This window comes from Manihot esculenta, chromosome 2 (assembly GCF_001659605.2).
Source record: "Manihot esculenta cultivar AM560-2 chromosome 2, M.esculenta_v8, whole genome shotgun sequence".
NCBI classification, from domain to species: domain Eukaryota; kingdom Viridiplantae; phylum Streptophyta; class Magnoliopsida; order Malpighiales; family Euphorbiaceae; genus Manihot; species Manihot esculenta.
Window position 1 is genome coordinate 14,613,227 of NC_035162.2, and position 16,449 is coordinate 14,629,675.

Below are 16,449 nucleotides of genomic sequence, written 5' to 3' on the forward strand. Positions count from 1 at the left end.
CCCATTCCTTTTAACCCCTCGCCGAGCTTGGTTGGGAATGTGCCCTCCACGAAAGAGATTTTACTATCTTAAAAGTTTTCAGATCCACCCATTGAGATCCACATAAGGTACGAAAGTTTGAGCAGATAACCCAGCTGAAAAGAAAGGTTCATTGTGCTAAAGAATATTTTGATGGTCTTCCGGATAATTTATTTTAATATTTATTAGATTTTACTAAGGCTGATTTTTTCTTTGAAGTCTGGTGAATATTTTCTGTAAAAGAAAAAAAAAAGGGGTGAGGAATATATGTATTGTTGAAATTCTGAGGTCCGCTGTATATATATATATATAAAAAAAAAAAAATTCTGAGGTCCGCTGTATATATATATATAAAAACAAAAAAAAAGAGAGAAGAAGAAGGTGAGAGAAAGAGAAGAGGAGTCCGTGAGAAAAAAGGAGGTCGGAGCCGTGTTTAGCAAGACAGAAAGGAACTCAGCAAATCCGACGACCACAGTGATAGATTGCTCGTTAAGGTCGGATCCATGTTCGAAACTAGATTCGTGGTCGAGGTTGGAGTCGCATTTCAGGACAGATGGAAAGCATCGGGGCGACAGGGAGACAATACAAAAAAGAAAGCTTACACGAAAAAGAAAGCTGGAGATTTACAGTAACCCAGCTGAAAAGAAAGACCCAGCTGGTGTAAGAATATCTTGACAGTCTCTTAATCTTCATTTTCCTATCCTCGTTGTTTATTTTAACATTTATTAAATATTATTACTACCAACTTTTTCTTTGAGATCTGACGAGGTGAAACTTCAGATCGAAGTGCTTGCCTGTAAGTATAAATTTTAATTTTTTCTGTAAAAAGAAAGAAGAATGAGATATATATATATATATATATATATTTGTTGAAATCCTCAGGCCGGCTGTAAAATCCCAGGTTAGCAAGTCAGAGAGAAAATTAATAAATGAAAAATATATGTGGTCGGGCTAACATTTCAGGTCGGATAGGACATGAGGTCAGAGGATACACTATTCACAGCCATCCAACTCTGTTGCAGAGCAACGCCCCTCAAGTATCAGAGCAACCTGGAGATAATAGGAAGTAATCAAATATCCAGGCAAGGTGGATTAGCTCGGACGTGGTACGCCGTCCAGCTCAAAGACAAGGTGAGATGAGATACCCAGATCAGCATGATCGGCATTAGTCCGTTTGATTGTCGAGAGAACGACTGATCAAGCACCGCTAGTAAGACCGTCAATGGTTTCGCTGGTCGGAGTAGCAGAACAGAAAAGAACTTGGCAAATCCGACCGCCACAGCGTTAGACCGCTCGTCGAGGTCGGACCCGTGCTCGAGCTGAGATGTGATCGAGGTCGGAGCCGTGTTTGTGATCGGGATTCGGGCCCACATTTCAGATTAGATAAAAATAATCGTGTAGTACTGGGAGCTCGGCTCCACTATCGCTACGGGAAGGAGGCCACCACTTGAAAGTCAATGCAAAAACAGAGTAAACTTGAAGCCACCAATCTATCAGCTGAGGGAATACCCTTCCTCGCAATCTCAAATTGATCCAAAAATTGAACACCCAAATGGCTCAAATCCAAAGACCCAAAAGCATTATTGATTTTCTAAGAGAAGAAATAATCAGAATCATAACACCAGTATCAATCTGCATGTTCATTGTGGTGATTCTGGTCTCAATTTTCAACACGGACTCCTCGTCGGCATCAACAACAATAAACACCATAGCTACCATGGCTTACACTGAGACAACCTCGGACTCCTTCTGGGATAAGCTCGGAGGGCCTATAGCAGCACGACAAGTGTCCTCTGTCTGCCTTTTAGTTTGCCAATAATACATATACATTTGAAAAAAAAAAAAAAAAAAAAAAAAGAGAAAGGAGATTCACGAGGAAAAATCAAGCAGGTGGGATAAATTAGACAGCTCTGAACAGCAAATAGACGAGGTCGGACCGCACCACAAATGATGAAAAATAAGTCGATGGAAGAACTTGAAATAAAGGTCGATGGAAAACTGCAGAAGAACACGAGTGAGGAGTTCGGACTACACCAGCTCGGCCAAACACCAAAATTATCAATTTTTCAAGATTGAATTTGGTGGGATCAGAGTAAAGTAACACGCCCATACAATCCATGCAAAAGTGGTCGGCGTGGCTCTTGATCACTGGGAGGTAAGTACCCAAATACTTTATAAATATTACAGCAATGCCATTATAAATGATTTATTAAAATTAGCTTATGCACGATCCACAACTACTGCAAGCAATTAATTATTTATCATCATCACCACCAGATAAACCTCAAAATCAAGAGCCCTTTACACTACCTTCATTTATTGTTTTACAGATTACAGAATTATAAAGTGTAAATAATACTTACACAGTTCACAATATTTTACATGTTCGAGCATAGTATTTTATAAATTAAAAACGGAAATATAAAGCTAAAGTGTCTGGGGCAACATATTATTGATTGATGAATATCATTGAATTAACAACGAGCACCCTCGTTATATGTGCTCTGTGCAAGTTCTTATTTTGCAGAAAAATCCTGAATCTTTCAGAAGACTCTGAGACATAGAGACCTCAGAGGTACAAAGCTGGCACAAAAGCAACCGGCGGGGCCCCGAGGTCACCCCGGAACAAAAAGACCAGGATCCCGTAAGAACCTCCTGGCACAAAAGCAACCGGCGGGGCCCCGAGGTCACCCCGGAACAAAAAGACCAGGATCCCGTAAGAACCTCCTGGCACAAAAGCAACCGGCGGGGCCCCGAGGTCACCCCGGAACAAAAAGACCAGGATCCCGTAAGAACCTCCTGGCACAAAAGCAACCGGCGGGGCCCCGAGGTCACCCCGGAATAAAAAGACCGGGATCCCCTAGAACTCCCGGGAAAACAAAATAAAAACGGCCGGTGAGGATCTTAAAAGACCTCCCGGAGCATGAAGACCTCACTGAGGTCCTAGCAAAAGAAGACCTCAATGAGGTCTTGACAAAGGAAGACCTCAATAAGGTCTTGACAAAAGAAGACCTCACTGAGGTCCTAGCAAAAGAAGACCTCAAAAAGGTCTTGACAAAAGAAGACCTCACGGAGGTCCTAGCAAAGGAAGACCTCAATGAGGTCTTGACAAGAGAAGACCTCAATAAGGCAGAAGACCTCACTGAGGTCCTAGCAAGAGAAGACCTCAATGAGGTCTTGACAAAGGAAGACCTCAAAAAGGTCTTGACAAAAGAAGACCTCACGGAGGTCCTAGCAAAGGAAGACCTCAATAAGGTCTTGACAAAGGAAGACCTCAATAAGGTCTTGACAAAAGAAGACCTCACTAAGGTCCTAGCAAAGGAAGACCTCAATGAGGTCTTGACAAGAGAAGACCTCAAAGAGGCAGAAGACCTCAAATGAGGCAGAAGACCTCAATGAGGCAGAAGACCTCAAAGAGGCAGAAGACCTCAAAGAGGCAGAAGACCTCAAATGAGGCAGAAGACCTCAATGAGGCAGAAGACCTCAAAGAGGCAGAAGACCTCAAATGAGGCAGAAGACCTCAATGAGGCAGAAGACCTCAAAGAGGCAGAAGACCTCGAATGAGGCAGAAGACCTCAATGAGGCAGAAGACCTCAATGAGGCAGAAGACCTCAAAGAGGCAGAAGACCTTCAATGAGGCAGAAGACCTCGAATGAGGCAGAAGACCTCAATGAGGCAGAAGACCTCAAAGAGGCAGAAGACCTCAAATGAGGCAGAAGTCCTCAATGAGGCAGAAGACCTCAATGAGGCAAAAGACCTCAAATGAGGCAAAAGTCCTCAATGAGGCAGAAGACCTCAATGAGGCAGAAGACCTCAAAGAGGCAGAAGACCTCAAATGAGGTAGAAGTCCCCAATAGGGCAGAAGACCTCAATGAGGCAGAAGACCTCAAAGAGGCAGAAGACCTCAAATGAGGCAGAAGTCCTCAATGAGGCAGAAGACCTCAATGAGGCAGAAGACCTCAAATGAGGCAGAAGTCCTCAATGAGGCAGAAGACCTCAATGAGGCAGAAGACCTCAAAGAGGCAGAAGACCTCAAATGAGGCAGAAGTCCCCAATAGGGCAGAAGACCTCAACGAGGCAGAAGACCTCAAATGAGGCAGAAGACCTCAACGAGGCAGAAGACTTCAATGAGGCAGAAGACCTCAGAAAAGTAGAAGACCTCTCGGAGAGGTAGAAGACCTCATTAAGGTAGAAGACCTCACTAAGGTAGAAGGCCGGCGAAGATCTCAAAGATCTCCAGGAGCAAAAAATGGCCGGAATCCCCAAGATCATCCGGTGCTACAAGCAAAAACAACTCATAAGAACACAGTTCTGATCTCACATAAAAGATTGGGGCACGGAACCATAAAAAGCTAAACTCCGACCTCCCAAAGGACCTTGAGTCATCAGGTAGAGAGACTTTGATCTCACACAACAGCCAAAAGTACCAAAGCATCATGCCGATCTCAAGAAAACGCGCGCAGTACTGGTAAACCCGATAAGACAGACCGAATTAAGGCAAGGCGATTCCTAAGCAAACTGCATACCAAAATACAAAGCCAAACAGAGAATCAGGGGCAATCATGAGAGGCAACGACCTCAAGAATTGACCACTCACACTAAACCAACTCAGCTGACCTAGAAAGGTCCAAGCAACAAAGAGCCCGCAAAACGCTTGAAAGAAGACAGCCCATAAATACTCAGGGGCAAAAAACATACACAAGAGTCCAACGCTCAGGCAAAAATAATAAAAAGGCAAGAAAGGGATACTTTCGACAAGAACAGTTCTCAGACCGCACGGTCATGAATAGAGTTTAAAGATTTATCCCCTCACCAGTCATGGAATAACTGCTGAGGAGATAAAGGGGCAATTGATGATCGCTGGATTTCTTCACCCCGGTATAAAGGCCAGGCCTATGAAAACAGTCCATGATCCGAAGGCTTCAATATTCCCCTCGAGAGCCAGGTCCAGCCCGCTCAGTCACAGGGCCGGACTCCGCCTAGACTCCTCAATCAAGCCGGCCCAAACCTCTCGGCCCAGTAATTAGGCCCTCACCAGGCTCAACTTCAGCCCTACCATTCAACCCAGCCCGGAAAGGGGAAAATGACCAAGATGCCCCGATGGTAGGTCCTTCCGCATGCGTATCAGAGGAGAATCATACGTATCAGAGGAGAATTAATGGCCGTTACGCATGGAGCAGGCGTCTGACACATCCGTACATACGGAGCTAGGCGACAGAAGACAGCTAGCATTGTGGCAGAGAGACAGATATATATATCACGGTAGAAGCCACGCAAAGGGGGGCTCTCTCTTCTTCCTTTTCCTTCCTGGACACCATTTTTATTCTTTCTGTAACCCTTGCCCAAATATACTACTCTGAGCCATAAAATCTGACTTGAGCGTCGGAGGGCCTCTGCCGGGGCACACCCTGTAGGCCCCTGACCATTCTTTCTTATTTACAGGTCCTTTCACCAGGTAGAACATGGAGAGACCCATCAGGGAGCCCAACAAGAAAGGACCCAGAGGAAAACCAGATCTATCATGGACCAGGAAGAGGAAAATATTTATCAATACTTACCTCTAATTTCTCTTGTTTGAATTTTGGACATAAATAGAATAGAGAAGGAAAAAAAGATAAGATAAATTCTATTTCTCAAATTTGATTCTTGTTAACATTGTAATTTATTTACATGCTTCCTAATATGCTCTTGATGTTCTGAAATCCAGAAAATAGGATTTTACAATGGTTGAGTAAGTTTGCTCTGAGAGAAGGAGTCTCTCATTTTATTCTTTTCCTTTGCTTGCCAGTGACGCTTCTTTTCCTTTACTTGCCAGTGAAGCCTGTCAGTGACGTGTAACGGTTTAACTGCCATTGGGCCACATGTTTCTGTCATTCAAATATAGACGTACGAAAATATCAAACATCTGCTTCATGCGTAACGGTTATTTAATTTTCTCTGGCACGCATGCGAACGGGACCTACTAGGCGAATGGACTGATTACCTCTTCCTCTCTTGACCGGGCTGGAAGGAGAGATTGAGATTGAGGCTCAAGGGAGGTCTGATCTTAGGGCCGAACAGACTGGGCCGGTCCATTCGGGAGACTTAAAGGCTCTCAGATGGAGACTGTTATTATGAGCCCGGCCTTGTAACGAGATGGTGAAATCCGGCGTTCATCAGCTCTTGTTTAATATTTATTAAGAAATAAAATTTATTAGTTCCAAATCCAATAATAGTGTAGCAATATGAATTATTTATTTTTTTATTGAACAATATAAGTGAAGAGCAAATTAAAAAATGACATATTAAATAACATTTAATTATTTTAAATACATTAACAATAATTTTAGTAAATATAAAAATAATAAAAATTTTATTTTTATGAAGAGTAAGCGGTGAGTATTGTTTTTACCTGATAAACATAAATCTGTCAATCGATATTATTATTAATTTGATAATAATAAATTTTTTAAATAAAATTTAGTTGTCATATCTGTATTTATTTAACGGAGAATTCACGGAAAGAAAAATCAACAATATTTATTTACCAGAGAATTCCTGGAAAAAAAAATCAACAATATTTATTTAGCGGAGAATTCACGGAAAGAAAAATCAGGAAGTATTTAAGAAATTGTAATTGGAGTTTGAAAAAGTCCAAAGTGATGGTTGGCGGAAGGCAAAGGTAGAATTATTGCAATTTAAGTTTAGACAAAACACATTGGTCTCAGTTAAATCTTAGCTAAAATGTTGTGTCTCATGTATAAATGTCAAATATTTGTCAATATGGACATGATCAAAACCCTAGCTAGCTTTATAATTAGGCTATTAAATGTTATAGAATTTTCTTTTTCTTTGCACACATCAAGTTAGATGTCTTAATTCATCCTCTCTAGAGAGATGGGTACTGCTTGATTGTCTTCAATCATTATGAATCTCTCTGTACTATTCATGAAATTTGTTTAATATTAAACATTGAATGTGAGTTAGAGAAGAAAGGTCATGTCCCCTTCTAACTCTGGTGGACCATGCAAATGATGTAATGGAGACTCCCTTCACCAACTTTCTACGAGGATAAGACAGCGTTTGACACAATTTTAATGAGAATTTGATTATTTAATAGAGGTATATATTCTATTCAATTCAATTATCAATGAATAAAATAACTTTTAAATAATAATAATAAATAAAAAATGAACAAAGAGAGTTTTAAGTACTAAATTTTGTAATCGCTATTAAACATTAACCTCTCGATAGCAAATAGTTTTAAAATTATATTTACCATCGATGATCCGAGATTCAGTATGGAAAAATTTAGTCCGGATGGATTGTATCTTTTTTTATTTCTTTTTTTTATTCTCTAATGATGTATAGCCGTTACCGTGCTATAATGGTACATGTCACTGTCACACATCCGTACAAACGGATATACTTATTTGTCCATTCTCGTCAGTCGTCCATTTAATTTTCTTTCAATGCCCGTATCAATAGGATCGCGGCATAATTAGACTTATTCTCTTACTTTCCATTACATCAAATGAGCTGGATCCCTCTCTGATGAGTCCGACTCCCCAAGTGAGTCCGACCTGTTTCAACTGCAGGTTGGGTGGTGTGTTGATAGATCATCTTATACAGTGAATTCTGATGGGTTTTGAGTCTGACTTTTCTTTCAATGCTACTAAGGTGTCAGTGGCCCAACAGTTATCAACTATATATAATAATTTATTAATAAATAATCTATAATTTAATATTTTATGTAGCCAGTAAAATCAATAATTTATTTAATAATTATATTTTTTATAATTTAATTGATAAATTTCACCATTAATTTTATTTTTTTAGTGATTTTTATGCAGTTTTACTGCACAAAAAGAGTGGGATTATGACACTATGGATCTCAAAACAGCATATCCAGATTAGTGCCTTGGCTAAAATTGATTGTTAAAAGAAATGACCTAATCCCCTTTTTTTTCCAATCAAAGTGCAATTTGGGAAGAGAAAAAAAGAAAAGAAAAGAAGTGTTAGGTCACACTCTCATAGGCATGCCCTTGAAATCATATAGGGAAGATATTGTGATTGTGAGAGAGGCGCCTAAAGTGAGGAATGCTTCAACTTTACTTGAGAAGTGTGATTGTCATCAATCCAACCCTAAATCATAATTACAATTGCAAAAAACCCTAAATTAACATATCAAAGCATGCATGCCCTTATTAATATATATGCAATTTAATTGTTTGTTTAATCCAATCTTGTTGGATCAATAATTGGATGCCTCTTTCATTTATCTACACAATAATTATATTAATATTAATTTTTTTTTTATCAAGTCTTTAAAGTCAGCTTTGGCCAAAAGGGAGTTGTGGGTGGGGTCATGAGAGCAAGTGCTAAGGAGTTTTATGAATTGCATGCCTTTAGTAGGTGGGTACTTTTGTCTATGATAAATTCATCATGCTTTTACTATTATTTACTATCTATTTATTTCATAAAAAAAATTAGAAATTACTCTAAAGGAAAATATACTCTAGAAATTGCTCCATTAATTCCTACATTAATGGTATAAGGTTTGATGAACGTCATGCTTTTTCTATTTTAGACGAGGCCGGGTTCATTAAGAATATTGGTCCAAAATCTATTAGACTTTTTTCATAAACGAATCAACCCACGCGGAGCGTCTCGACCCGGAGATATGAAACAGGCCGGACCTGACACGTTTGCGGCCCATCCTCTGAAACTCAGCTCGATGACATGACAGGAGGTAGGCAAGGTAGGCCCAGTCACTTTGTAACCCTGCTCACATACGCACCGGGAGAATTAAATGGCCGCCTGGTATGGAGACGAGTTCTAACACACCCGTACGTACAGATCTGAGTGATAAAAACATGTGACATTATAGCAGAGAAGCCGTTAAGTGTCACTACAAAACAAGAGAAAAATGGATAAAATGGGAGGAACGCTTTCCTCTCTGTCTAAGCTTATACTCATATTGTAAACCCTATTTTCTGAATTTCAGAACATCAAACTTAAATATATTTATGATAAATTTGATTTTGATTGCAATTGCATGGAGTTTTTTTTTAATTATAAAGTATAATTCATTGTTAAAAGTCATGACAAGAAAAAAAATAAAATTGATATAATACAAGGAATTCTCATAAAAAAATAAGGGATTAAGTTTGAACGAACTATTTCGGATGATCTTTTTAAAAATAATATACAGTCTGATTGTAAACTCGACATACCAAAAATAAAAAAACAAATTAAAAGGATTTAACTATATTTAACGAGTCAAAAATAATATTTTGAACATCAAAGGAGTGAGATTATCCCCACATACTTGAATCGTGACCAGAGATGAGAGAGAGTTGAATATCGGCAAACATTTATTCGAGATAGCTTGGGATCCCTAAAAGAGGAACTGATTGTGAGAGCAATGCTGGTAGGTAAGGTGCATATTCATTTCTTGTCAACCCAATCCAAAGAGAGACTGCCTCATGTGGTTTTGGACCCATTCATCATCCTCTGTCCCTTCACATAATACATGGGTTATTAAATTTTTATTACATTGTATTCAACCGACATGTAGTCTTGCTGCCATCACCGCCATGGCAACAATTTCAAACCTTCATGTTTTCTCTTAGTTTATTGATTTGGTTCTTTTGTTCTTCATCACATGATGATTTTATCTTGCTGGATGTGGTACAAGACAAAACATTGTTGTAATTAATGTATTTATTAAATATTATTAATATAGATTTTACTCGGTAAATTAATTAATATTGATCGAATAATTAAAATTAGACGAATTCTAAATATGTGGATTTTTTTATAAATTTAATGTTATTTTATTAAAATTTATAAATATATTATGATGATATCAGATCCAGAAAATAGATTTTACAAGGGTTTAGTGAATTGAGAAAATGCTTGGTTTGTGAGCCGGGTGTCTCCCTTTTATCCTGCCTTTTTAGTAGCGTGTCATGACTTTTCTGCCACAGGACCACACTTGCTTGTCGTATGGGACTGTACGTACGGATAATGCAGTAACCCTCCCTGTGTCAGGCGGCCATTTAATTCCCTCCGGCGCGCGAGTGGACAGGGTTGCAAAGTGACTGGGCCTATTGTCTTTTCTTCTTGTGTTGGAGAGAAGGAGACTGATCCAGGTGGAGATCCGTTCTCAGAGCCAAATGAGTCGGGCCAGTCTGACTGGGGGGTTTAGGTGGACCGTGGTCTTAAGGCTGAGCGGGCTGATCCTGATTTATTCAAGAGGCCGGAGGGCTTCCAAGTGATGGGCGGTCGTCATGAACCTGGCTCGAGACCGGAATGGAAAAATCCAGCGGTCATCATAGTCGATATGCATATATTATAGTAATAAAATGTTTTCATACCAGTTAATAAAAACTTTTCAAATTAAGTTTTAATTAATAATATTTAAAAGGATAATTTCAAAGCCTAATTGTTAAAAAAATTCTAAGTATTTGAATAAAATTACAAATTAATTAAAGTATTATAATTTTAATAATTTAGATTAAATTAAATTATTTATTTTGATTTTATAGCGTCAACAAAAATCACTACAAAAAAACAGACTATCAGTGACGGATTTTTCCGTCGCTGAAAGTCATGTCGCTAATTTTTTCCGACGGATTATAAGTCCATCGGAAATATTAGCGACGGATTTCCGACGGATCTAGACTTCGTCGGAAATATTTCCGACGGCTTTTCCGACGGAAAATTCAGTCGGAAAAATTTAGCGACGGAAATTTTCCGTCGGAAATCCGTCGGAAATATTAACGTATTTTAAAAAATTTCCTCACTAATCCGTCGCTAATCCGTCGCAAATCCGTCGCTAATCTGTTAAAATTCAATCACAAAAAATAATTCCCTGTTTTTATTTACATATTTCCTGTATAATCAAATAATTTATAATTAATAATCATATTGAATATAAATTAAATATCATTCATAATAATTATAAGTAATGTTCATAATACTCAATAATATTCAGAATATTTAAAATAAATTCATAATATTTAACAATGTTCATAAAATTAAAAATAAATTCATAATACTTAACAATTGTCATAAAATTTAAAATAAATCAATTATACTTAACAATGTTCATAAAACTAAAAACTAATCTATGAATTTGTTGAATCATCTGATAGAGAAGTACAATCTGCAGTTGGAGTGTGCTCCAGTGTTTCCTCTTGCATCTGTACTGGCTCATCTGTTTCATTCGTAGAGAGCTGCTGGCTATGTCCTCTACCTCTAGATGATATTACTCTTCGAGGCATCTGAAAAAATAATTGTCCATTAGTTTCAATTAACAATAAAGACAACCAATATATAAGTATTTATGAATAAAAGAACTCTGTGTGATGGACATAAATAAATGGCTGAATGTTTTGTATTAGTTGCTATTAATTTATTAAACATTTAAATTAGAATTATAACATATTTAACACTTAAATTTATAAAAATTATAATAATTAAATGTAAATTAGTTATACTAAACTATTAATAATTTATTCAAAAAACTAAAAATAAATTATATTCTAAATTTCATTAAATATACTGTGAATTTTAATAAGTTAATAAAGTTAATTAGATAAATATAACAATAAAATTTCAAATATATTTAATAATAAGTTAAATTATTTTTATTTTTTTATAGATATCAATAATATAATTAATTTATATTTAATTATTATAATTTTTTATTGAGTTTTATTGTTATATTGGTGCGACAACTCTATTTAGGGTTTTTGTTTACTAATCCGGGGTTTCTTATGCTGAATATGGGAATATAAACAAAAAGTACGATTGTAAAAATATTATTAGTATAGGGTATTTTTGTCGAAAAAAAAATGTTAAGCATACAAGCGTAAAAAAATGCAAAGTCTGAGATTTTTATAGACATTTTCTCAAATTTTAATTAGATTAGAGTAAAGATGGTTCCATGGAAAACGCCTATTAAAGCGCTTAACTTATTTTAAAATATTTAATTTTATTAATTAATTAATTAATTAATTTAGAGTGAAGAAGGTCCAAAGGAAAACAGTATTGGACCCCTTAACTAAGTCTGAAATATTTAAAGTCAAGATGATTCAAAGAAAAATGCCTATTTGACCTCTTAAGTATTTGGCTTAAATTGAGGTCGAGATTTGAATTAAATTAGGGTAGAAAAATTAAATTAGAGAAAAGGTGATCCAAAGGAAAACGCCTATTGAAACTCTTAACTCTTTTATTTCTTATTTTATTTTTATTATTGTTATTATTTTTTTAAGTTTTAACTGGATTGGAGAAAGACAATCCAAAGGAAAACATATATTGAGCCTCTTACCCCTTTTAAATATTTAACTTGTATTATTACTACTTAATTTTAATTAAATTGGAGCAAGACAACCCAATGGAAAACAACTAATGAACATCTTACCCTTTTAACTATTTTGATCTTATTATTATTACTTTTTAAATTGCCCAAGACAGTGCAAACAAAAATGCCTATTGAACCTCTAAACTCAAAACAACGTCAAATTTACATAGCAATGGCAAGTTTTTAATATTTTTATAGGGTCCTTGCCAGCAACAGAAGTATATAATCAGTTCAAAACAACCTCAAATTTACAGAACCACAAAAACTGAAAGACAAGCATACAATGACTTCCCCATACTATTCACTAAGTCTTTAGGACAAAAGGATTGATAACAATTTTATTTTTTCCACACTCATTTCCGAGAAATAACTGGACAGAACATTACATCTGATTATCAACCGAGTGAAACTAATTAACATGGCATCCCGCGGCAAAGTCAGCATTATAAATTGATAGCAGTTAACAGAACATGAATTTGAGAAATTAGCATATGAAGGAAATAACAGAACCCAAGCGTATTGCCTCGGAACATAATGACCCACAGAATAAACTTGAAATAAATGAACAGAATCCAAAGCTTATCAAAATAAACAATCCAAAGATGAGAGTGACAATCATTCCATGTCTCAACAAATACTTGTTCAATCACCTCCAAACAAACATAGAGAGAGAAATTATTCAAAATAAAACACATTCAAAAATAATTTCATTACATCATTTACTCATCACAGCACACACACACACACTTACCTGGAGTGGCGACGATCGGCAGCTGCAGCAGCGGGTGGCAACGGCGGCGACGGCGAGGGGACAGCGACGGCGAGGCAACGAGCGACACCCACGGGATCAGCAGCGACAGCAACGGCGACGGCGAGTCGAAGGCAACACGCGACACCCACGGGAACAGCAACGACGGCGACGGCGAGGGGACAGCGACGGCGACGCGACACCCATGGGAACAGCAGCGACGGCAGGAAAATTAGCAACAACAGCGACGGAAGGGCGACAGCGACGGGAACAACGGCGGCGGTGAAGGCGGCGGCGGCGAGAGTGGCAAGAAGCACGAATGGGCGCTGAGGGGCAGAGAGGAGAGGAAAGGGAGGCTGAAATTAAAAGAGAGATGAAAAGAAGATTAGGTTTTTGCTTTTATATTGTTTGTTTTTTCTGACGGATTAGCGACGGAATAAATTCCGACGCTAATATTTCAAAAATCCGTCGCTAATCCGTCGCTAATCCGTCAGAAAATTAAACATAAAATATTCGTCGATGATCCGTCGCTAATTCCGTCGCTAAATTTTTTTTTTCCGACGGAAGTTACTTCCGTCGCTAAATCCGTCACTGATACCTTGTTTTTTGTAGTGAATTTGATAAAAAAGATAAATAAAATAATATTTTTTAATTATAAAACAAATAATCAATGTATTTTGTAAAATCAAAATTATTCTTTTAGTTCTTTTATTAAATTTATATCAAAGAAAAATTTACTCAACTTATTAGCATAATTTATTAAAATTACAATAATATGTATAATTAATAATATATGATTAAATAATATAAATATTTAAAATGAAAATAAATTGATTGATTTTTTTATAAAATAATTAAAAATCTTCTTAAAAAATTAAAAAGTTTAATTTCGCATAATAAATAAACATTTTAATTTTAAAATAATAAAAATTAAATAATTAATTTTAATAAAAAATGTGAATCTAATAGTAATTTACCAGCGAAACAAGCAGAAAGGTTAGGAATAAATAAATAAATAAATAAAATGTAGTATATGAAAAAACTATCATGGAAGAGTCTGGTTTTTTTTTTGTTGTTGATCCTTGCCTTCATTTTTTAGGTTTATTTATTTTCTTCAATAAATTTTATTCCATGATTGGAATAAAAAATTTTACAAAAATTTAATTTTGTTAATTTGTTTCTTGAAAGAAGTAAATTATTTTTTTTAACTTTGATAAAGAATTTTATTGGGATTTCATTATCTTTGTGGAGAAACTTGCATGTTGAAGATTCCTGAGTTGTCGTTGTAGAGGGGAGTGTTGTGGTAAAAGGTTTGGGTCATGCCCCACTCTTTCCCAAAGTTGTGATGGGATTTGGGCTTTTCAGCTTGTCTGGTTGTTGCAAAATTTTAAAACCTAGGCCTTGCAAAATTATTTACTTTACGAATTGATTATATAGGTTCTGAGTGTTTAATTTTAAAAATATAAAAATTAATTTATTAATTATGTTAAAATTAAAAAGTAAAAGTATAATTTATCATTTTATGAAATATATTTCTTATCATAAAAAAATAGCAAATTTAATAAATGGGTTAAAAAGTAAAGGTTCCTATTTTACATTGCTTGTATCTCTGTGATTTTGCAAAAGATGTTTGGTAGCGGAGTGGGTTGGTTGGGTTGGAATCCGGAGGTTGCTGGGGTTGAGGAGTGGTTTCAGTATATTGTTCATTTTTCTAAGGAGCAGCAGCAGCAGCAGCAGCTTGCTTTTACTGTTGCTTTGGGAAATTTGGTTCCAGTGTAATGAACGTGTATGGAATAATAAGAATTGTGTGGCCCAGCTGGTGGTGCGAAGGAGTTTGCCGAAGGTGCAGGAATGGCGGAGTGTGCAGGTGGTAGAGAGGCAATCTGCAACAGGTCTGGTGTTTGCTGCTCGGTGGAGCTCGCTGTATGCTGGCAATGTCAAGTTGAACGTTGATGCAGCATAGTTGGCTTTGGTCGAGTATTGCGTGATTCAAATGGAACGTGTTTGTGTCAATGGTTATGGTCGGACGGAGAATTCGTTGATGGCGGAGGCGTTGTGTTTGAAAGAGGCCTTGAGTTGGCTAAAACAACAATAATTTAATGGTGGTGAGCATGTGGGAACGAATGCACCAGTTGTTCAAGCTAATGTTCAAGATTCATCTTATGTTGTTCTTTTGACGGTAGAGGTTAAGAGTTATATGAGTTATTTTAGCTTATTAACATTATTTTTCGTAAAGAAATCGGTTAATCAGGTAAGCTTATACACCAGCTCGAGCTGCTTTGTTTACGTCCATTTCTATTAAGTTTGAAACTTCTCCTCCTCTTATTTATGATGTAATGGCATTTCCTTTGTGTCATGAAGCTATTGAGATTCTCTTGCATACTCTGGTTCAGTATTCTTTTGTCCGCAGTTGAGTTCGTCTTTGAATTAGCCTGCATATTAGGTAGTGGTTCTCTTTAGTCTTCCTTTATCATTCTGTGTAAGATGCTTACTCTAATGATATGTTTGGTGTCGTGGCATAATAGAAATAATGTAGTTTGAAAAGTTCAGAATTGGACTGAAGGTGGTGTGTTTTTCATAGTATTGAATTTTTTACAGCAATGGAGGGGTTTGTTCTGTTGCACCAATGCGTTTCGGCTTTAACTGTCTGGTCTCCTCCACCGCAGGATTGAATTAAGGTTAATATTGACGCCTCTTTAAGCTCTCAGTGAAGTTTGCTAGACTTCGACTATGTAGTCTGAGATATTAATGGTATATTTATGACGGCTAAAACAAACTGTTTTTGCAGCCGGATGGAAATTAAGTGTGCTGAGAAAGTGACTTTTTGAGAGAGGTTGAGCTGGATTAAAGAGTGTGGATGGAATCAAATTCTTTTCGAATCGTATACTTATTTTCGAATCGGATACTCAAATTCTTGTTGTGTTCATTAGCAATACTTCATTAGATAATTTATCACCTTTTTGGTCTTTTGGTTCAAAATTATAAATTGTTTTTATCCAATTATAAGTAAATAAGATGTGTTTTTGCTTTCAAGTCTGTGTGAATGATATCGCTCATGTTCTAACAATATCAGCTCATTCTAGTTAAGGAGTTTGAGTTCATATCCATTTTTCTCGTATACTTTGAATTAATGATATTTTTTATAAAAAAAAATAATATATAAGCTATTTACAAATATTAAGAAAAAAGAATTAAGTAAAATTATTTATATAATATAATAAATTAATAAAAATAAAAAAAATAAATAACTAAAACTTACAAGTGAATTAATAAATTTTAAAAATATAATAATTAACTAATATTATGTTTTTAATAAAAAAATATAATTATT